Below are 24,456 nucleotides of genomic sequence, written 5' to 3'. Positions count from 1 at the left end.
GGTGCAGGGTGTCATGAGGAATTCTGCAGATTCTGGCTACAAAGACCTGAGGTGAAGGGTACCTTTGACATTAGTAACAACAGGAAGGGAGAAAACAGCTATTTCCACCTAGACTGTGAGCGAATAACATTCTGGCCCATGAGGTATGTCTCACCAAGACATTTACAGGTCGCAGACATTTACAGCACCTGCCTCTTGGCTTCTTTTGGGGATCCTGGCTGCCTGATGTTCCACTGCACCCTTGCAGCTGGCTCTATTTCCCTGTTACATAGCACAAGTCTTTCTCCCTCTCTATCTTTATATCCAGAGGCACCAGCATATTTACCTAGCATAATAAATGCTATGTACATATACCATTATATATGAATTTATAGCATATTTGAGAGCTCAGAGTAAATCCAATTCCATCTAGCACCATGCAGTACTCATTGAGGTCCCCATCACAGTCCCCTTGCTTACATGTACACATATTCAATTTCCACTCTTTCTTAGGTTAGGAGAGTGTCAATTCTGCAGCTTCAAGTAGCTGTTAGGGAAGGATCCTCTCTCCATTATATGAAAAGTAGGTGTCTAGTGGAGAGAAGCCTCCTTCTGAAATGCTCAGAAATGTACAGATGTCCTTGGATGCTGCAGATGGAGCCCAGATTCCAGTAGCCACCTCTGGGTTGTTCACGGAGAGCCAGAATCTCCTTTGGAAAGGGTGGATCTCCATAACCCATGGGAGGGGAGGAAGCGCCAACAATCTTGTTAGTATATCAAGTAATAGATTTTTGACAGTTGCTTTCCTGCCTTCTAGTCCCAGCTTCAGAATCCTTCCTGCACTGGTCTCACTGGGGTTGGTGATTAGTTCTCACTTTCCCCTCTTCTGAGACCAGCAAGAGGCTCTGTTTGTGCCAAGTCTCCCTGTAAACACTGTGGTTATGCCCACACTAGGCAATGTCTTCCTGGGAGACAACATTGCATCTACCCCAGGACTCCTACAGGGAACAGGAGGGGGAGAAAATTGCCTCTCTGTGAAAGCACATTACTCTGTGACCTAGCCCAAGCTAGACTCACCAGAAATGTTAACTCTGCCCTGCTCTTTCCATTCCCCACCCCTTTTCCTCTGCCTTTTCCAAGCAAACTCTTAGTCTATGAAATACAGGTTTTATTTTCTTAGGTGACCACCATCTCCAAAAGAACATCTTAGGAGTAGGCCAAGGAGCAGAGAAGAAGCCCCAGAAAGATCAAGAGCATGTTATAGGAAAGGAAAGTTGGCTATGGCAGATTGGAGTTGTAGGAGGTAATGACACAAAACGGGTAGGCTAGAACCAGAAAGTCACATAGGAAGAGTCTGCTGGAGGCAGCGGGGTAGATGAAATAATGTATTTATGTCCCTTCCAAGGTGATGATTGTGTATGGGCAAAATTCTGAACTGTACATCCAGTTGAACAAAGTATACATTTATCAAGCATCTCCTCTGTGTCAGGCTCGAAGTGAGGAATGCAAAGGTGAACCAAGCATGGTTTCAGAGTGCAAGGATCCTACAAGGTAAGAGAGTAAAAAAGGCCCTTGGGCCTTCCTTCTCCCTCCATCCCATCCATCCATCCAGTACAAGGCATATTGTAATAAAGGAGACACACTCTAGGCAGACGTGATGAGCACTAGAATCAGATTGGAAATCTGACTCTACCACTTACTGCCTCTGTAATATTGGGCAGAAAATGTAAACATGCATAGCTTCATGTTTTCATTTCTTTCCTGTTTCTATAGCGAGAATATTAATGATGTCTATTTCATAGGGTTAACATGGGAATTAAAGAAGATAATGCATATTAAAGTTCTTGGTACATAGCAGATGCTCAATAAATTAATATTTATTAAACTAATGAATTACAAATAAAGAAAATGTTAGGAAAACACAGAGGGGAGCTCATCAATAGTTGAAGAGATTGAGCTAAAATTTATAGGGAGGATGGTATTTGAGACAGTCTTGAAAGGTGAAGAGGATTTTGACACGTACAGATGGAAGCTATTTCAGATAGAGGGAGAAACATGAGTATTGAAGTGGAAAAGAGGAGGTCATGGTTCAGGGAAAGGTGAGTAGTGGGAAATAGGACTTATGATGTAGGTTGGGGCAGTATCATGGCAAACCTTTATCACTACACTGAGGATATGGACTTGATCCTTCGGCAAAAGTGCATTAGTAGGGATTCTGGAGCAAGTCATAACTGTGGTTTAGGAAGATCAATGTGGCAACACAGTGAGTAGGATTGTACTGAAGGTGAATTGGAAATAGGGAGTTTGGAGGCAGCAGTAATCTCAGTGAGATTACATGAGGATTTTAACAAAGCTGGTGACAGTAGAAATGGAGAAAACAGTTATTAGGACTGGTGACCAATAGGATGCAGACAATGAGGGAAGACAGAGCACAGCTGATCCAGAGCACCTGGGGTGAGAGAACTGAGAAGGCCATGATGTCAACTATAGCTCATGGAGCACAGAGAAAAGGCAAGAGTCTTTGGAGGAAGGTGAGTTATGTGCTAGATGGAGAGTTAGGGACCTTGCAGGAAACCATGTGCGGATGCTCAGTAGCTGGAGCTGTGTGCTTGCAGTCCAGGCCATAGCCCAGAACTGGAGATAGGGAAGTGGCATTAGCCTTATAGGGATAACACCTGAAAGTGTGGGGAAGGATGTCACTGAGAAGAGGCTAAAATGACTCTTGGTTTATGGTACTAGCATGGTAGATTGAAGTAGGTCCAGTGAATAGTGGGCTCTGAGAACTGGGGGCTGGAAAATCAAATAGGCAGAAGGACAAAAAGGTGAGTGTTAGGAATAGTAGAGGTAAAATGTGAGGTCAAAGGGTTCAGGTGGACTGGAGCCAGTGAGAGAAGTGGGAAAATTGGAAAGGATGAAAAGACTGAAGACGAAGGGAAAGCCAAAAAGTAGGTCAAGAGGGAGTGAGAAAACGAGTGAGGACAGAGAAGAACTTTGACAGTTGCAGTTGAACATTCAGTAGTTCTGAGTTGTGCGTTTTCAGATGCAGATGGGGTGGATGCAGGTCACCTGGGGGAAGACAGCTGGCACCTGAGGAGGTAGATCAGAGGCTTGGGAGGGACCGAAGTCACCAAGGATGAAGCTGGTGATGACATGGTTTGGGGTGGGGGCTGAGAGACTGGTATTAAAATCCTAGAGGAAGATGGAGTCACATCCAGAAAACCTACAGATGCGTTGAGGAGAATAAAGAGATGGTACAATGGATGGAATTATTGGGGCAAATTGCTGAAATTGAAGTGGGTCTGGGGAAACCAATGTGCAGCATGAATGGATTGATTTCCTATTGAATGCCTTAAAGAGCTAAAGTTTTAAGTTAAAGGGTCAAAGAACATCTATGAAATAATTAATAATCTATAGATGTATAAAGCTAACAAATATTTTTATTGTTAAAATGTGTGACACTGCTCACATATAGCTTGAGCATGGTGCCTTTGACCAGCCTTCCGGACAAACAGCAAACATGCCAAGTCCTATAAGGTACCATTGCAGCCCAGGAGAGCTAAGATATATGCCCTGGAAGAGGTGGACTTGGGATGAACCTTGGGGGAGAAGGTGGGACTGAAGGGAGCATTTCAATCAATGGGAGAGTGAATAAGTGAAGAGAGGTGAAGTGAACACAGCGTATTCTGAAGCTATTGCAGTAGGGGTGGAAGCTGGGCATTATGAAGGAAAAAGCTGGAGGAAGATAGAGTGGGACCAGAAAGTGAAGGGCGGCAGACGGACATCGTAACAATTCTAAAGCCAACGAAATATCCCCAACTTGATTTCCCTGCAGTTGTGGTCATGGACCAATTACAGTATTTAGTTTTTATGTGGACCTCCAGCATCTTCCTGTGGGTCCTCAAATCCTGAATACTTCTCTCCCAGAGCATTTACCATGCAGTGCTGCTGGTATGGCAGCCTTTCTGCCTCCAATGTGCGCCATTTGAGGGCAGAGACCAGACAATCTCAGCAGCCTCTCAGGCTACAGCGTACCCTGCACTGTGCAGACTGAGAGCTCTAGAAATATGTGTGGCATGAAGGAAGCAATACACGAGTAACGGATGGGCATAAATCAGAATACTCACTTGAACTGGGCTACAGTGTTCCACCAGAAGACTTCCAGGTCTAAATGGAAGCATATTGGCACAGGTGAAATTCTAGGTTTCTGAAGATAAAAAGGTAAGAAGGACTCTCAAAGCCCTTGTTAATTAAAAACACACACGGCTCTTCAGGGAACATTTCCCTGCCTCCCATTCTCCCTCATTGCACTGAATGGCAGATAAGGCGGTGTCTTTACATGGACCACATTTAATTAAATGCCTACATCACTGCTTCCTCATACACCTTGTTTTATTTCCTTTCCTTCCTTCCATGCTAAAGAGAGCCAGGGCTAATACTAATGCATATGCTGTTAAACCTTTTTAATTAACTTCAACTTCTCCCAGAGATTTATGTTTAAACAGTAAATTTTTTGTTGATACTCAAATACATAGGCGGCACTCGGAATGATGTACGAGTACTCTTGTCCTCAAAATGATTCTTCATGAGTTACCACCAGAGACGTTTTCATGAGCCTCTTTTATTAAAATAATAATACTCAGCAAGGCAATAATGCTTTACAACCGGCAGCTAATTAACCCACCCCACCCCTAAACAGGTCAGCATTAGCATCTGCAGGTTTGTGATATGATCGCCCAGTGGGTCCCTTTTGTACCTTCGAGTCAGCACTGAATCAGTCTGGGTCTGTGCTCCGGCATCTGTGAGTAATGATTTTCATTTACAACACATCTTTGTTCTTCAACTGTAGCTCAATCTATTATTATCGTTACTTATTTTGTTCTTGCTTAGTGCCTTCCCTGTGCTGGGTATCGGTATTTCTGATCTGCACTTGACCTCTTGAAATAGAATTTAACCATACCTTGGAAAATCCAATGGATTTAAAACTCTTGTCTAAATGCAAAATCCAATTACTTTTCTGCAACTCTAAATTTGTGCCCCAAGTATTGTATTTTTGAGACAGTCTTTCTCTGTAACCCAGGCTGGAGTGCAGTGGCACACCTCAGCTCACTGGACCATTTATCTCCCAGGTTCAAGTGATTCTTCTGCCTCAGCCTCCCAAGTAGCCTGGATTACAGGCATGCACCACTACACCCAGTTATTTTTAGTAGAAACAGGGTTTCACCATGTTGGCCAGACTGGTCTAGAACTTCCGACCTCAAGTGATCCACCTGCCTCAGCCTCCCAAAGTCCGGGATGACAGGCCTGAGCCACCATGCCCGGCCACCCCAAGTATTTTTAATCATGATCTATGCTGTCAATTGTAATTGCAATGTAGCAATTCTTCGCCAACAAAACCAATCTACCTACCGAAGTTCCTGTTCTATTCTTCATGTTGAGAGAATGTTTCCCCCCATAAGCCGATGTAGTTATATTCCATGTTGCACCACGGATGAGCCAATTATTTCAATTTTGGCATCAGATTCAGAAGAGACTTTAATGATCCTCAATGGTATAAACTGAATTTTTATTCCTACAGCAATTTAGTAATGATGATGACAGTTAAGCACTTAGAAAGTATTACTCATCTTCCAACCACTGACAAACAGGAGGCTGGGCACTTTTTATTTTAGGCACTTTTCTAGGCAGATCCGACAGGGACCTCAGCATGGACAGCATTTCACAATATTTAGGAAGCCCAGGCTCACCCCTGCTACTTTGCCAGGGGCTATAGAAAGAAAATCCCCCAGCCCCGGTGACTGTCTGCTGGGGTTTCTAGTTGGAAGTCAGAATAAGCTCCCAAGACTTACACACCCATTTTAATTAAATATTTAATGAGTTTCTGCTAGGTAAGGAAACCAGCCCCGGGAGGGAGACTGAGATATCTGAGGTATGCCCCTTTCCCTCTAATCAAATTCAACCTCACCCCCCTCACCAGAGTCCAAGGTATTTGAATACTTCATTTATGCATATGTTTACTCCTTTCATTCAGCAAACGTTTATCAGGCACCTTTTAGTGTAAGGTACTCTGCTGGGAGCCCAGAAGTTTACAGAGAAGATCAAATCTGTCAGCAAATCCCTTTGGTTCTTCCTTCAAAGTAAATTGGGAATCTGGTCTTGCCCCCCATGGCTACCCCCTGGGCCGAGTCACTTGGACCCTGCACCGGGATGACGGCCAGAGCCTCCTAATTGGTCTCGCAGCTTCCATCCTTGCCTTCTGCTGTCTAGTTTCAATGGAGCAGTCTAAGTAGTACTTTTAAAAACCTCAGTCAGAGGGAGCCATTCCTGTGTTCAGAACAATGCAGAGCATCCCATCTCACTAACAGTGAAAGCCAAACCCCGCTCTGTGACTCATGGCGCCCTCCAGGGTCTGGCCTCCTTGTTATGCTTTGACTTAATCTCCACTCTTCCTTTAGCTCGTTGATACAGGCTTGGATTCGTGACCCCACCCAAATCTCATGTTGAATTGTCATCCCCAGTGTTGGAGGAGGGGCCTGGTGGGAAGTGATTGGATCATGGGGATGGATTTCCCCCTTGCTGTTCTTGTGATGGTGAGTTCTCATGAGAGCTGGTTGTTTGAAAGTGTGTAGCACCTCCTTCTTCATTCTCTTCCTCCTGTTCTGGCCATATAATATGGGCCTACTTCCCCTTTGCCTTCTGCCATGATTGTAAGTTTCCTGAGGTCTCCCCAGCTGTGTTTCCTACCTCCAGAGCCATGAGTCAATTCAATCTCTTTCTTTTTTACCCCTTCTCATGTAATTCTTTATAGCAATGCAAGAATGGATGAGTGCACTTGTCCTGGCCTCTTTGCTGTTCTTGGAATTCACCAAGTGTGCTCCTGCCTCAGGCCTTTATACTTGTGCAGTTCCCTCTGCCTGGGATGTCCTCTGTCCCTCCCCTGCTTCAAGACATTGCTCAGTGGCCACCTTCTTGGGGACTGATCACTTTATTTAAAATGTGCACTCCACCCCTGTAGGAGTACTCCATATCCCTCTCCCTGTTTTGTCTGTCTGTGGAGTGCTTATTTCCAGCTGATATGGTTCATCTTTATTTGTTCATTTCATGTCTCCATCACTGGAATGTCAGCTCCATGAAGATTTAGATATTTGTTTTATTGACTGATGTATCAATGCCTAGCACACAGATATTTAACATTTGTTGAACATGTTATGTGTGTAATGAGTACATGCAGTGAATACTACTGTCATAATCTTCAAGAAGCACATGATCAAATAGGATCTATATCTAAAAATAAATAATGAGCTATATTTTAAGACAGCTAGAAATAAATATGGTAGATCAAAGGGTAGAAAATTCATTTTGCCTGGTTGAAGGAGGGGCTAAAATTAGAGTCCTACAACTTCAGGTGTGTCATGTTGGAAAATGTATTAGTCCGTTTTCACTCTGCTGATAAAGACATACCTGAGACTGGGAAGAAAAAGAAGTTTAATTGGATTTACAGTTCCACATGGCTGGGAGGCCTGAGAATCATGATGGGAGGTGATGGCAGTTCTTACCGGGTGGTGGCAAGAGAAAGATGAGGAAGATCCAAAAGCAGAAACCCCTGATAAAACCATCAGATCTTGTGAGACTTATTCACTACCACGAGAACAGTATGGCGGAACCACCCTTGTGATCAAATTATCCCCCACCGGGTCCCTCCCACAACACATGGGAATTATGGGAGTATAAGTCAAGATGGGAGTTGGTAAGGACAGAGCCAAAACGTATCATTCTGCCCCTGGCCACTCCAAATCTCATGTTCTCACATTTCAAAACCAATCATGCCTTCCCAACAGTCCCCCAAAGTCTTAACTCATTTCAGCATTAATGCAAAAGTCCACAGTCCAAAGTCTCATTTGAGACAAGGCAAGTCCCTTCCACCTATGAGCCTGTAAAATCAAAAGCAAGCTAGTTACTCCCTAGATACAATGGGGGTACAGGTATTGGATAAATACAGCTGTTCCAAATGGGAGAAATGGGCCAAAACAAAGGGGTAACAAGGCCCGTGCAAATCTGAAATCCAGTGGGGCAGTCAAATGTTAAAGCTGCAAAATGATCTCCAGGTCTCACATCCAGGTCACACTGATGGAAGAGGTGGGTTCCCGTGGTCCTGCGCAGCTCCATTCCTGTGATTTTGCAGGGTGCACCCTCCCTCCTAGCTGCTGGCATTGAGTGTCTGCAGCTTTTCCAGGTGAACGCTGCAAACTGTTGGTGGATCTACCATTCTGGGATCTAGAGGTCAATGGCCCTCTTCTCACAGCTCCACTGGGCAGTACCCCAGTAGGGACTCTGTGTGGGGGCTCTGACCCCACATTTATCTTCTGCACTGCCCTAGCAGAGGTACTCCACGAGCACCCTATCCCTGCAGCAAACATCTGCCTGGGCATCCAGGCATTTCCATACATCTTCTGAAAGCTAGGTAGAGATTCCCAAACCCCAGTTCTTGACTTCTCTGCACTCTTAGGCTCAACACCACATGGAAGCTGCCAAGGCTTGGGGCTTGCACCCTCTGAAGCTACGTCCCGAGCTCTACATTGGCCCCTTTCAGCCATGGCTAGAGCAGCTGGGATGCAGGGCACCAAGTGCACACAGCACGGGGACCCTGGGCTGACCCACGAAACCATTTTCTCCTAGGCCTCGGGCCTGTGATAGGAAGGGCTGCCATGAAGACCTCTGACATGCCCTAGAGACATTTTCCCCATTGTTTTGGGGATTAACATTGGGCTCCTCATTACTTATGCAAATTTCTGAAGCTGGCTTGCTTGAATTTTTCTTCAGAAAATGGGTTTTTCTTTTCTATCACATTGTCACGGCTGCAAATTTTTGGAACTTTTATACTTGGCTTCCCTTATAAAATTGAATGACTTTAGCAGCACTCGAGTCACCTCTGGAATGCTTAGCTGCTTTAAAATGTCTTCCACTAGATACCCTAAATCATCTCTTTCAAGTTCAAAGTTCCACAAATCTCTGGGGCAGGGGCAAAATGCCACCAGTCTCATTGCTAAAACGCAATGAGAGTCTCCCTTGCCCCAGTTCCCAACAAGTTCTTCGTCTCCATCTGAGACCACCTCAGCCTGGACCTTATTGTCCATATCACTATCAGGTCAAAGCCATTCAACAAATTTCTAGGACGTTCCAAACTTTCCCAAATTTTCCTGTCTTCCTCCGAATCCTCCAAACTGTTCCCACCTCTGCCTGTTAAGAAATTCCAAAGTCACTTCCACATTTTTGGGTATCTTTTCCACTATGCCCCACTCTACTGGTACCAATTTACTGTGTTAGTCTGTTTTCATGCTGCTAATAAAGACATACCCAAGACTGGGAAGAAGAAGAGGTTTAATTGGACTTACAGTTCCACATGGCTGGGGAGGCCTCAGAATCATGGCAGGAGGTGAAAGGCACTTCTTACATAGCAGTGGCAAGAGAAAAATGAGGAAGATACAAAAGTGAAAATCTCTGATAAAACCATCAGATCTCCTGAGACGTATTAACTACCATGAGAAAATTATGGGGGAGACCACCCCCATGATTCAAATTATCTCCCACTGGGTCCCTTCCACAACACGTAGGAATTACGGGAGTACAATTCAAGATGAGATGTGGGTGGGGACACAGCCAAACCGCATCAGAAAACAACTGTAATCCATGTTGAAATGAGAAAAGGGTGCCTTGCTATAGGATTCCTCAACTAGACTAAGGAAGTCTTTTGGGAATTGGTGATGGTGCACAGTTTGTGTGTTTCATTGAAACTTGATACTTATTCCAACTGGGAATTCCTCTCCATCTTCCCAAAATCTCACAAACAAATTCTAGTGATAAACTCCACTCCATATCTCAAACAGGGATTACTTTTGAGAACCATGCATGCCCTTTCCAGATGTCAGTGGAAGGCATCCAAGGGGCAGAGTCAGTATAATTTCTCATGGCTGATTTTGACAGTAGATGTCAGGTTAGTGTCATCCTGGAGCGTAACTGGATCTTGGGGATGAATCTCTTATTTTGGTAGCACTTTAAAATAAGTGGCAGCAGTTCATGCATAATTACTTCTGAATTATCTAGGGGATTTATCAGGTTTGATTATAGATGCGTAATGAATTTACCAAATTTGTGGGTATTAGGGAGATATTAATTCCATATGAAACCTCACAATTCATTCATGTGCCATTTGTTTTCATTCCTCTTTTATAATAAGCTAATTAGTTTAAATTATTTGTACTTGTACAAGGTCTTGAAACACATATAAGGAATGATTATACCAGAGAACCCAATAAATGAGGAGTTTTGGAGACAGCATTAATTGTGATGAAGGGTTCATAAAGCAGAGGATGTTCAATTTTCCCATTTGGGGTGGTAATAACAGGTCTAATCATGACACCTCTATAAAGTCGTGGGAAGTCCCTAATTAATGTTTCTGAATTCCAATATTTAAATGAAGGTAAGGTAAGTCATTGTGCCAGCTGGAGGATGAGGCAAAAAGGGGGGTTCAACCTTGTGCTAAGCAAAGAAAAGATGAAATGGTGAGGGCTTGTCAATTCTGGGCTGGGAGGAAGATAGGGACCAGTATGTCTGATCTGTCTGGAGGATTCCTTTAAAAGAACCCAGGGTTCTGGAGGTCACCGGCAGGCTGGAATTTCAACCCCTCAGAGTGAAGGGATGGGCTTCTTTGGGTTTGGTTCCAGCATCTGTTAACCCCCAACCCCTTGTTTTTTTTGTGTGAAAGCAGCACCGTCTGGCCAATGAGCCCAGGCTGGGGTCTCTGTGGATTGATGGATACAAACCATCTTCTTTCCTTAGGGAACAAAGAAGAACCAAGACAGGAGAGGAAGCCTGGGCCAAACCCTCCCAAGGAGCCTATGGTGGTAGGAACAAGAGCTATCATTCCTTGAGCCCATTCTCAATGGTAGGCAAGTGCTAGACACTTTGCTCACACATTTCATTCTCATAACAGACCTATGGTGTAGACAGTATCATTATCTCCACTTTGCAGGTCAGGGGGCTGTGGACAAGAGGTCAGGCCATTTGCCAAAGTCCTCCACTCAGTCTGTAGGCAGCAGGGCTGGGTCCCTGAGGATGTCTGATTCTGAAGCCTGGTCCTTGATCTCTGTGCCCCATGGCCTCCTGTAATCCCCCCTGTCTCCCAAACATCAGTGCTGTCATAACACCATCATTCCTATGCTTATCCTTACCAGCCCAAATGGGGAACTTGAAGAATTACTGTTTTTTGAAATCTGAATATCAGATTTTCACTTTCCAGGCAATTCACCAGGACAGAGGCCTTTTAATTTTCCTCCCTGAGATCTTCCTCCATGGACCAATATTGAAGGACCAGCCACCTCACTGGTCCCCTGTTGTGAGTAGAAAAAGCCCTACAAGGATTAATGCAAGAAGTTGCCTTAATGGATGAGACATCAGTTTAATTTATGTTTTATTTAAAAAGCCATTCATTCATGCATTCAGCAGACGGCATTTGTTAAATGTCTCCTATACTCCACTGGGTTTTGTTGGGTTGCGAGGGTGGGGGAAGGGAAAAAGAGAGCAGGTATAATAAAGCTTATGCCAGACAACTTGTTTATAATTTTCTTGTGAGGAATAGATGTACACACCTGAAAAGTTAAGTAAACAAGAGGATGATGGAATAACTAGGCAAGTGAGGGAGGCAGACAGTGCGTGGTCTACAGAGTCCAAAAGAGGAGACGATACTGGGGCCGCAGTGGCCAAAGATGATGGCTTTGGAGGGGCAGAGGAGTCACTGACTGGCTCAGTGAAGGATGGGCAGGGTTGGGGTGGCAGAAGAGGCACCAGCTGGACCTGCCCAGAAAACCAAGCCACTGTGCTACCTTGGTCTGTAAGTAGGCGTTTGACCTTAGGGGGAATCACTCTCTAGCGCCTCACTGTCTTTGCTGTAAGATGGAGATAATGATACCTCCTGGGGTTGTCATGAAATTCAAATAGGGAAATGGTTAGGAAATGGCTCTGAAAGATGTAAAGAGCAATATAAACACCAGATACGGAATGAGAAGAAAGCAACACTGGATGTGGCATTTTGCAAACTCTAATCACCCAGTAACACATGTGGAGGAGCTCTTTTCCAGGTCACATGGACACTTTGGCCCGACTCTAACCTGGCAGCATTCGGTGTGACATGCCAGGGCAACGAGAAATGGGAGGGGCTGCATGAGACATGGCAAGGCCAAGGCAAAGCCCCAAGGTTCACAGACAGTCCATGGAAAGTGCACAGGGGTACCCGAGTAGGGGGAGAAGGGCAAGGATGCCCTGGACATTTTTTTCATCTCTGGTGCTATCAAACAGAAGATGTCACCTTTGTTCCTCTATAGCCATTTTTAGTTGCACCAAAAGGGGGTATTGAAAAATAGACCTTGTAGCTGCCTCCATGCGATTCAGGGGAAGATGACACCACTTCTAACTAGAGGGTGACCCTGGAGCCCAGCACATATCTTATCCTCAGTCACGAACAGCAAGGTCACAGTCCTCCATTCTAGAATCTCATGTCCTTGAATCTCCCAATCATGGGCTTTCAGTTTCAAGGGGAATTTCTATACAGGACACAGAATTTCTACTTTGAGAATCAGTTTGACTGTCTTTCAGGGTCTAGATTCAGTTTCAAAAGGCCGGTGAGCCAGGGCTCATGGTTAGGACACCTGAGAGGTGGCGGAAAAGACCTCTCCTGGGGACTCTGATTTTATTGCTAAAAGTTGCTAAAGGATGAGCAACTTAGCAGCTAGGACTTTTACCACTTAAGTGATAAAATGAAAAGTCAAGCCCTAGAAGATGGATCTAGGATACCTAAACTGAAAGAATTTTTTTTTTTTCACAGCATATTGCAATGCAATGGTGAAAGGAATTTTAAATGGGCAGTTTCTCCTTTTTTCCTACCTCCAGGCATCTGACTCTGAAATATTGAAGGTGAGGGAGATAAGACTGGACTTTCTGAGAAGACCTCTAAGAAAGGGGTTTCCATTGAGAAGAAACCACGGTAACAGTCAGAGGAAGAGCATGTGTAATGTAGGAAATTCTTTTGCTTCAGGTAGATGCCCTTCCCTTACCCCAGGCACAGTAACCTTAAAGCCATGTCCTGAATCTCTGGAGAGGTGTCTAGCCTGGCTCACATCCTGAGCCCTCTCCACCTGGGCAACCATGCAGCTGACATCGTGAAAGGTCTGAGTCCCTCAGACTCCTGAAGGTCAATGGATATTGCGTATCTTTTTTCTACACTGCTTCAATACTTTTCAATTTTTGTTTTGTTTTATTTTGTTTTTTTTTTACAACCTTAAGTGTTTTAAGGATTTGTTTGCTCCTTTAAAGGCTTTGCTTCCCCCTGAATATTATGACTAGCCTAGTGGGTCAGAGGCCAGAAATCTGCAGAGGGCCATTGATTCACCCTAGCTTTTATCCTGGCCTCAACATGATAGCTCAAACTGCCAGATTTTATGTAGGAGGAAGGAAGACACTGAGAGATGTTCCTTGCTGGCACAGGCTGTACTGAACACCGGTCTCAGCCCACCGTGGGCAGGTGGTGGTGGAGCGCATCTGTCTGTCTCTGTGTTGATGGCTGTGATTTGGCAGCTCTGCCGAAGATTTGTGAGATGGAGGAGCAAGTGCAGGGTTGGGGTATGGGGAAAGGGGTAAGAAAGGAGATTAGTCGTTTGAGTCTGGATGATTTTTCTTGATGTCAAAGCCTCACCCAGGAGAGCTCTTGCTGTTGCCTGCTTTTATCTGGAAAACAATGTGAGCAGTATCTCTCAAAATTAGGTCAGGGCTTGCAGAGGCAGGGGCTTGCCAAGGTGCTAACTGCCTGAATCCTCGGTGGGTTTACACAGCTCTCTGCTCTGACAAATGCCTCCTTTGTCTCTCTGTAAATTCTGCCTCTTTTCTCCTTCACCCCTTCACTCCCCCCAAAACAACTGAATTTGGAAGGCTAAAAATCACTTCAACTTGAAAGCTCTCCCTCCCCACTCAAGTTGTTTCTCTTCCTGCCCAGGGAAGGCAGCTACTGTGTGTCACCCTGGGGACTAGAACCACTTTTCAAAGAGCACAGATCTGCTGTTCTCACAACGCAGTTGTCATCTCGGGAGCAGCGTGTGCCTGTCCTCCCTGGGAGAGGCTTATGAAGGCTGTGTCTCAACCATTTCAGAGGGCTGCAGAATTAGGGGGACAGTCCCTGTGGTTTGGTCTCCTTAGGCTTGTCTTGGCTCAGGTTTCTGTGGGGCAAGAGTATGATAAAAATTCTGTCCACTCTACCAAAACTGGAGAAGCAATAACAGGATGGTGGAGCAGCAACAGTCAGTTCTTGTTTGGTTTTCCAGGACAATGTGGCTTTCTCTTATTTTTTGCTCCTGACACTGTTTGCACTGATTAAGATAGCATGGCAATGAAACACTGTTGACTTTAAAAGCGGGGTGGAGCTGAAGAAGGGGAGAGAGGAGGCCTTAGAAACTAATTAGAATCCTCTAAAAGTATGTGGAAATGAGAAACTGAGTCAGGAATGTCCAGTGGATTCTCTAGATTCTGGGACTGTCCATTATCTATGCTGGGCAAAGGAATAAGAAACCAGAGCTGTCTCTCGAACCAGCCACATCAGATGTTCCCAGGAGCAATGTTTGCAGGTGAGTGAGGTCAGGGAGGCCTTCAGAGTGATGACTCTGAAGTCAGAAAGATGCCTCTTGGTGCTGCCATTCATATCTGTGAGATGCAGGGCCAGTTTCTTAACCATAGCCTCCATGATTCAGTTTCTTCATTTGCAAGATGATTTAAATAAGATAATATATTGAAAACCCTTAGCGCCCAATAAGCCTTCAAATATTATAATTGTTTTGTATGTTTTGGCAAGAAAATAGAATACCATTATCATTGGAATCTCTGGAAAACCTAGGTTTCCAAACCTCTTATCTTAAGTAGATTTTTACAAAACAAGAATTTACATGGAATCTCAACATACAAAATTGGCATAAAGGAGGGATAAGGCAGTGGGTGACAGTGGTTGCTGGGTCCTGGGCACTGCCTGCTCAGTCCCCGAGCTGATTGTCTTACCCACCACAGGGGCAGTTTAAATCTTTTACCATCTTATGCTGAGGAGGAAGATGAATTTGCACAGATTTCTCCCTGCATAATTTCTCAATATCTTTAGCACAGTGTGGTGATGACTTTTAAGCTTTACATCATGCACTCATAACCTATCTCTTATGAAAATAAATGAAACTGGCTGGGCATGGGGGCTCACACCTGTGGTCCCAGCACTTTGGGAGGCCAAGGTGGGTGCATCACTTGGGGTCAGGAGTTTGAAACTGGCCTGGCTGTCGTGGTGGGACCCCCTCTCTACTAGGAATACAGGGGTTGGCTGGGCGTGGTGGTGTGCAATTGTGATCCTGGCTACTTGGGAGACTGAGGCATGAGAGTTGCTTGAACCTGGAAGGCTAGGGTTGCAGTGAGCTAAGATTGTGCCACTGCATTCCAATCCAGCCTGGGTGATGAGTGAGACTGTGTCTCAAAAACAAAAACAAAAACAAAAAAAATGAAACCATGATTTTCCCTCACACTGTATCATGTTTAATTTTCATTTGTTTATTCCATAAACATGGCAGGCTTTTGAACTTTGTGTTACCTGTATGTTTAATAATGGATCATGCATAATTTCTCAGGAGAATAAAATGAGAATTCAAAACTAAAAAATACATCTCCATGGAAGCTCAAGGCTCTGAGGGGCCTAGTTAGAAAACTACTGGTTTAAAATATTAGGGAAATAGTGGGTCAGTTCTGAAAAGGTAGAGCCCTCGTGACATCCAGCCAGTTAACATGTTTTAGTAACCAAGCAAACCAACCTGGAAAGTCACAGATCAGGAGAAACCTCCACATGTGGCAGGGCACCTGTCTGAGAGGCGAGTGCTGGAGGAACCGATGCCAGAGAGGGATGTGCTCTTTGGAAAAGAAGGGTAGTGTCATTCCTCTTTTCACCCAGAGTGGGGCTGGGACTTGTGGGAACCCAGGGCCTGTAGCTGGGTTGGGGGTTAGGTGGAGTAGGGAGACAGAGACAATGACACAGTGACGGTGTGTCCCCAGCCCGAAGAGGACTGAGGTGGCTTGGGACGGAATGAGACTCAGTTGGCATTTCTGCACAGGGGCTGCGTGGATCTGTGCAACTCTGATTGTGTCCATGCAGAAACCTGTGCTGTGTTCAGTTGCTGCAATGTTTTTGTAATTCTATGGCTTCCCCCTCTTTTGTTTCCCCTTAGTTTTCAGGAACATTCCAATCAGACTTTACCACTATCTACTGAAAGAGACGAGAAGGTAATTCGACCAGATCAAGACCATCCAGGCTGACGGAGCACAATTCATGACCAGTCCACAGAGCTCTCCTCCTGGATCCCATCAGTTTCACAGAGAATATGGCGTTGCCAAAGCCTGGGGCTCACCCCGTCCCTTTGTGTCTGTCACAGCTCTCCCATTTCTGGAGGAGTTTAGTTAGCCCCCTCCTCCTCCATTGAATCCCTTCTCTTTAAGACTCACAGCTTCAATACCCAAATGCCCTCATGTCTGTAATGGTGCTGCACAGAATAACAAGAAGTTATTGTCATACAAGAAGAATATGCAAGCTTTAGATGATCCTGAACAATGTAGATATCTACATGGTTTTTGCATGTCAATGGGTATACCCAGCTTTGAGAACAGGGTTATTTTTATACCCTTCAAGACTTGGTATATTTAATTATCTAGGGAAACTCATTACCCCAACTTCCTAAGCCACTTCTAAAGAAAAAGCACAGATGCAGTGACTAAAGGCTTTCTGGCCTCCTTATACTTCATCTCAGGGCTGGAGGTGACTCAGATGTACCTTGCTGTTTTCATGATCCATTGGTGTCTCAGTAATGAATGTTCACCACTGCAGTGCCCTCATTTAGCCTAATAACCTCCGTAAGGTAATATTTGATTTGTGCTAATTATCTGATTAAACAACATGAAGTATTTAACCTATTGATCTTTTATACTTTGCCAGCCCTACCTTGCTGGATATACTTTAATTACTGACTTGGAGAGCTTTCTGGAATGGGATTTGCCTCTTGTTAAGACCTTTTCTTTGTCTTTAAGGTGCCATGTCAACAGCTTCTCCTTCTTGTTGCCTCTAGGCTTTTCTTCTACTTCCTTCTTCTCCCCGAGACCCTGCTTGATTCTGTAAGACTGACATTTGGTTAATCTACTGAAAGTAGAGTCCTTTATGTAACCATGACTCTTACTGCTTATTTTAGAAAGTCAGTGACCACATAAACAATAGGACTTGTTACTTTGTCCACCCTGATCTTTGGAGCATGGGAAGATGTCCAAAGCGACAACCCCATTTTAGGCAGTTGGTCACAGCTGTTGGATGGACCTAACCCTTCTATCTTACAAGGAGAAGAGGCCAGTGGGCATCCATCAAAAGAAATCACAGGAAACCATTTAGACTGGCCAATTAGTTAGCTAATTGCTGTAGTCTGAACCACTTCTTAGAAAACTATAGAAAATCATACTTTTTCCTCTTGCCTGCGAGGATATAGTCATGAATGCTAATAATAATTAGCTGCTTTACATGCTGTCTTTTCTTCAAAAATCTCAGACATGCTGAGTTTATTTATTTTTTCTCTTATTTTAAAACTAGATCTACAAAGGCTGAGATAGGTTCTCCATGGGTCCTCCCAAAATGAAAGTAACCCCTCATAAGACTAAGAGAATTCAATGAGAAAGTTCATGTGCAACACTTATCATAATGCCACTGAGTAAGCACTCAAAATATAGGAGTTACTATTAGTTATATCATCTAAGAAGCCTGTGACTTTTGGGTTGCCCATGAAATTTCTGAATAGCGTCAGACTGGGAGGAAGGCACACTGCTCCAAGTGTCTAATTACTTTGCCCAGCCCACCTGGTAAAAACTGTCCCACCCTGTGTACCAATGCCCTTTGGTCCCTACTGGCCCATCACACATAGGTCTTGGACAAAAAAGAGTGGTTTGTGGAGGATTAAAGACCATGAGAAGGTGAACGTTCACCTTCACTCAAGATGTTGCCTGAAGTCAGATCAGAAGCAGAGTCAGAATGGCTCTCTAAACAGTTTCTCAAAGGATGCCTTCTATGGGGTGATGTGCTTGACAACAACGCAAATTCAAGAAACATGCCCCAGACAACTTAACTGGAATTTCTATGAGTATAGCCCAGGAATATGCAATTAAATCAAGCTCATGGGTGATTCTTGTGTTCAATAAAGTTTGAGAACCATGCTACTAAGTGGTGCCTTTAACGGCAACTCAAAAACTTGCAGAAAACATCCAAAGAAGGCTGGAGGTGGCCTGGGGCTTACTTTATAGGAGCATCTGACAAGCTCCACCCTTCAGGTGGCATTCTGGTGCTGAAAAACACAATAAAAATTTGGGGTTGCTATCAAGCAGGGGCAACCGTGCAGCTTGTGGAGTGGCTTGGAGACCTCCCGATAGTCCTGCCAGGATCTGGAGCAGACAGTGGGCACCAGCCAATGCCGGGGGATGTGAAGGGCAAAGGGGGCCCCGTGGGGGAAGAGAACTGTGAGGCCAGTGGTGCCCACAGGACTGTTGAAACAGAGCTCCATGCCCTTCTCCATTGCCTCTGTAAATACCCTGGGGAGTCCTTTTACTCCATTCCAGCTTCCCTGTCACTGGTGATGCAGTTGGGATGCTTACTTTCACTTCCAAATGATGCTACCTCAGAGAATGCAAATTCTAATACACACAAGACAGAGACAATCCATGGGAAACACGATGCTTGCTGGGACGTATGCACATGTGCACACTGATGTGCATTGCATCATTGCATTTGTTCCAAAGCCAGTAAAAATGATTTCCAGATAATCTGCTGTTTTGGATCATCTGCACCGCTGCTTGCTTCCATTACCGTGGCTAATTGAGAACTGACTGTGTGTCTTGGACCACTTCCAGGAAGGGAACCCATTGCCTCTATAACACAGGCTCCCCGAGAGAGGCGAGCAAATGGCTGGAAATGTCAGGTTGAATGCCCATTGGAAGAGCAAACTTTTAAGGATGACCTGACCATTCTTAGGCCAGAGAAGCAATTTTGTTCAGCATGTCACATTGATTGCCAAGTCAGTAAACCATAAAACTGTCCCACAGCTAGAACATGCACTGACTCTGAGAAAGATGAGGCTTGGTTAGTAAAGGATGAAGCCATTCCAAGACCAATAAAAAATGCAATATGGTTTTCCCTGGGCTGTATATTAACACCATCCTGGAAGCTGTAGGGGATAGAGGCTTGGCAAACAGTTATGTTTTGCTTTGACTTTTTGCAAAGTGAGGATGAGATAGAGGCCAATGGGGAGATCATCTGAGGCCAGATGAAAGGCTTGGAAAGAGTAAGTCTTTACAGAAACCTAGTCTCTGAAGAAACCACTGATGTTTATGATGTCTTGGCCAGTGTCTTCTGTCATATAACATCTTGGTGAAATACCCCAAATAGATCTTAAAGCCAAAACAAACTAAGAAAAAAGGAAAATAGAAAACACAATGTTGTAACTGCCTTCTGGGTAGCCATGTTTCGGATGGTGTCATTTTTTTCTTATGACATCAGCTCCCAGATGGCACAGACACTGTCTCTCAGAAAAAATAGCAGCTAGCAGAGGGTCATGCCTCGTGTGGGTTTCTGATAAGTATTGTTTGGTTGTATGTTGTTTATCACAAAGAGAAGAGATACTATTGTCAGACAATCTCACCAGCTGTGTTTCGCAAGAAGAATGAGAGAAATCCTCTACAACTTTTACAATTCTGTATTCTGTCCCGAATGATGATGAGAGATGAATCACCTGGGCTGAAGGATAATTGAAGGAGGAGGCACAATCCTTAAGAGGGTCAGAAAGCATATGTCTAGGGTTAATCTGTGTTCATGAAGTCCTTTCTGTGTGTAACTAATAGCTAGAGGGTCTACTGATTTCATTTGTACCCAGTCAACTCCCTGGGCCCACCCCTAACCAAAACCAGAGGACATAAACTGGGAAGAATTTCTGGGATGGGTTTCTGAGGACAGCTGTCTAGAGCTTCAGATATGCCACCAGACAAAGTGGTGCTCATCATTGGCTGCACATTAGAATCACCTGGGGGAGCTAGAAAACTATGACTGCCCAAAGATTCTGATTTAATTGGTCAGGGGTGGGTCCTCAGTATGAATAATTTTAAAAATCACCTAGGAGATTTTACTTGCAAGCAGGGTTGAGACAGCCTGAGCCAAAGCCTCTTCAGTGGTATGAGGGAAAACAGGAGGCTCTGGTTTAGTTCACAAAGTTGAAGATCAAACTCAGTCTTTGAAACAGCATTCTTCCTCTTTACAGGATGCCAGGAAATAAATGACTATGGGAGATGGGGTGTGGGTAGAAAGGAAAGGAGAGAAGGGAGAAGAAAGGAGAGAGCCAAAAAGCCCATTGAGAGGAGAGGAATAAGATAAATTTTCCCCTAATAGTTTTTACTCAACCAGGGTCTGAAATGCCCTCAGTCTACCTCATGAAAAGCGTGTCACCGAGGGCACACTGGAGTTTCTATTGCCAATCACAGAGGAGTTGGGCAACTACTCAACAGCAGCATTAGAGACCTCCCAAAAAAGGATTACAGGCAGTGGCTCACACCTGTAATCCCAGCACTTTGGGAGGCCAAGGTGGGTGGATCACCTGAGGTCGGGGGTTCGAGACCAGCCTGACCAACATGGAGGAACTCTGTCTCTATGAAAAATACAAAACTCGCCAGGTGTGGTGGAGCATACCTGGAATCCCAGCTGCTCGGGAGGCTGAGACAGGAGAATTGCTTGAACCCAGGAGGGGGCGGTTATGGTGAGCTGAGATTGTGTTACCACACTCTAGTGTGGACAACAGGAACAAATCTCCATCTCAAAAAACAAACAAAAAAAAAAAAAAAAAAAAAAAAGGAAAATGCGTTGCTATGACTAAGAGCCCATTCCCATACGAACAGTAAATGACTTTAGGGAGTCTGCCCACTGACCATCAAAAAAACCAGAAAATGGGGCCAGGCCCCTTGGAGAGCACTAGAGACTTAGGAAAGCTGTGCACTGGTAATGTTAGTGTCTTTGTCCCTTCGTGCTGCTGTCACAGAGTACCTGAGAGTGGGTTGCTTATAAATAACAGAATTTTATTTCTCACAGTTGTAGAGGCTGGGAAGTCCAAGATCAAGGCACTGGCATGTGGTCTGGTGAGGGCTTTCTTGCTGTATCCTCATACACAGAAGGTGGAAGGCAAGCTAGAATAAGTTAGTCAAACACTGCATGAAACCTCTTGCATAAGGGCATTAATCCCATTAAAGAGGAAGGAGGTCTCATAGCCTAATCACCTCTTAAAGGCCCTATCTCTCAATACTGGCACATTGGCAACAGCTAAATTTTGGAGGCAATTAGGTTTCAACATGAATTTTGGAGGAGTCAAAAACACTCAATTCCTAGCAGCAGGAGATAGCAAAGCACATTGTGTGATATGACAAGAAAGTCACATGGGGGGCAGAAAAAGAAGAAGAGACCCAGTGGGTCACCCCAGCTTCAAATGGGTTCTCAACATTAGCTTTCTGGGGTGTAGGGTTTTACTTTTTCTAAAGTCCTTTCTTTCTTTTTTCTTTGCTGCATCTCTCTTCTTCTTACTCATATATTTCTACTCAGAACTGGAGCCAGGAATCCATACTCCCTGTTCGCTGTCCCTTCTGGCAGGAATACTGTGGAAGAGCAGATGTCAGTGATACTGCCCAGTCTTGGCAAGGGAAGAACCGGCAAGAACAGTGCAGGGCATCTCCACACATGGGATTGATGAGCACGGGGAGTGTGGAGTGTGAGAGGCAGGAGGGGGATGTGGGGAAGTTTTGATATCATGTCTGGCTTTAACAAGACAAAGCTTTCAATGGTTTATCTCCTACAATTCCTGGTTTTCTCTAAGGTAGTACTGGTTTCTACCACACAGGGAGAGGGATCTGCTTGTTATAATTAAAACATTTCATGGGGCATATGCTTCTGTGCTCTCCTGGCAAATGTACAAATAGCTGAGGTTGGTAGGTCCCCAGGGAAGTGGCACGTGACATGGCAGGGAGGCCAGCAAGGGGAAGGCAAAGTCCCTAGGTCCTTAGATTTCTAGCCTCTGAACCCATTGCACCCTGGAGTCAGCTCTAGATTTCATCTGAGCAACACAAGGAGAGTGAGAGACTTGGAGGCTGCCTTCGGAGCTCTCTGACATTTCATGATCTCTGAGCAAGAAAGGGAATGAGGAATTAGTTTTCACTGAAGTGCCACAGGGCTTGCTTTGACTATAAGCATGGGAGAGCTGCCCCAGTCCTGTAAAGCCCCAGAGTTGGGCTAGCAGGGGAAAGCACGAGGTCTGGAGATTGGAAGGAATTTTCCTGAGAATGTGTGTGTCTGTGCTTTTGAGCCTGTATCCCTGGCACAAGGGAAATTTACCAGACTCTGCATGTCATGGGAATTCTGCATGGCAACCTAATAGAGGTTTAGTTTTTCATTAAAATTTCCATTAATACTGGAGCTGTTTAGAGCAAGTTGAGTGGGAATATCCATAATGCACCTCCCATTCTCTATTACCATTCTGAGGATCAGAGTGAGGTCGTAGGCTTTTGCTGGGGCCATTAGCATTTCTTTTTCTTTTTTTTTTTTTTTTATACTCATTATGATCATCATCTCAGCACCTAGGTAGAGGTACAAAGAGGATCACACAGAACCTATCCTTGTCCTATGTGACAGGCACGGCAAGAGTAAGAGAGGAGGCATGCTGAGGCAGAGAGTGAAGTCTCGTGAGACCTCATGGACATGGACTTTATTTTTCCCATATTGAGAAGCACCTCCCTCCTCCCACCTGCCTGCTCTAAATGAGACAGCTCTGTCGTATTGGGCTAGAGCTATCTCAGGGGCAAGGAAGGCATGGATCTTCTGGAGATACTGAAAGAGATGAAGATGTTCAGACCTCACCTCTTGGAGTCATTTCTATAGCAGAGCTGCCCAGACGATCACCATCCTTATAAGCTCCAATGTGCCCTTCCTGCATGCCAAAGTCAGTTCCCTCTTGGAGATGGCCACTGTTGCTCTCTGGGCTGTGGGGCATCTAGAAAGCTGGTGTCTTTGTTTCAGTGTCCTGGGAGGCTGGTTCAACGACACCTCATAGAGCCACTTTCCTTTCTATCCCTGGCTGCAGCCTGATGGCACTACTTCCTCGTTCATGAACCTCTTGTGCCCTTAGACAGAGGTGCGCTCCTTGCCTCACCCACAGGTAGCTGGAGCTCATTCTACAGTGTCCTGAGTGAAAGTCACCAACCTGTCCCCTCCAGGCAGAATGAACTGCGCTCTTACTTTGCAGCCTTCGACATATTATTCATGACATGATTATTTTGGAGTGTGTTCTTTCACCCCTCACAATGTGTAGGCACTCTACTTTATCCAGCTTGTATCCTGTATGCCAAGTGCAGGGCAGATCACATAGTAGTTGTATACATTTTTTAAAAAGTTGTAGATTTCCTTCCACCTGCCTGAGGTGAGCTTCAACACTGTTACTGATGAAACAGCCCATGTGTAAAAAAATAGACCCCATTAAAAAGAAAACCCAAACATAGCGAATAGTCTGGGAATGGTGTCTGCAGGATGATGCAGTTGACACATTCTGTTTGTGCCACACATGTGTTTTGTCACTAGACTGCCAGCTCTGAGGGAAAAATTCTACTATAAGAATATTTAAAATAAGATAGAGTACAGTGGCTCCTAGCCAGGTATGTGTTTCACGAGGCATTTCAATGGGAGCATACTGTCACAGTCTGAATGTTTGTGTTTCTCCAAAATTCATGTGTTGAAATCCTCACCCCCAAGGTGGTGGTATAGGAGGTGGGGCCTTTAGGAGGTGATTAGGGCATGAGGGTGGAACCCTCATAAATGAAATTAGTGCCCTTGTAAAAAAGGCGCCAGAGAGCTGCCCTCTTCTACCATGTAGAGCAAGAAGGTGCCGTCTATGAACCAGGAGGCAGGCCTGGACCAGACATCAGATCTGCCTTCATCTTGGACTTCTCCACCTCCAGAATGGTGAGAAATACATTTCTGTTGTTCAGTCTAGGATCGTTTGTTATGGCAGCAGAAATGGACTGAAGCCCACACTGTAGCCCCAGTGGTGACGAGCACAGACTTTGGAAACACGCCATGTGGGTTTAAGGTCTGCCTTCAACACTTAGCTGTGTGACCTTGGGAAGGTTTCTTAACCTCTGTGTGCATTCATTTTTCATTTGTAAAATGGGAATCATAATAGATCCATCACCTTGTGCCATTGTGAGGATGACGTGAGGTAAAAATATATACAAAGTTTAGAGTAGTTGATACGTACACTGTCAGTCTAAAGAGTTGTTGCTAGAATGCCTGGAGCTATGATCTGGACCTTTTTG

The 24,456-nt window shown here is 44.8% G+C and overlaps 1 protein-coding gene across 6 annotated transcripts in view; it reads right to left on the bottom strand.

The window, feature by feature from the left end:
- The window catches only part of KIRREL3 (kirre like nephrin family adhesion molecule 3), a 564,453-nt gene that overhangs the window by 205,191 nt on the left and 334,806 nt on the right, over positions 1–24,456 (bottom strand). The gene's annotated exons all lie outside the window — the stretch shown is intronic.

Source organism: Sapajus apella, unplaced genomic scaffold (assembly GCF_009761245.1).
Source record: "Sapajus apella isolate SASKATOON/1434 unplaced genomic scaffold, GSC_monkey_1.0 scaffold16, whole genome shotgun sequence".
Taxonomy (NCBI): domain Eukaryota; kingdom Metazoa; phylum Chordata; class Mammalia; order Primates; family Cebidae; genus Sapajus; species Sapajus apella.
Note: the sequence above shows the minus strand (reverse complement) of the source record. Positions and strands in the feature narration are given on the sequence as shown.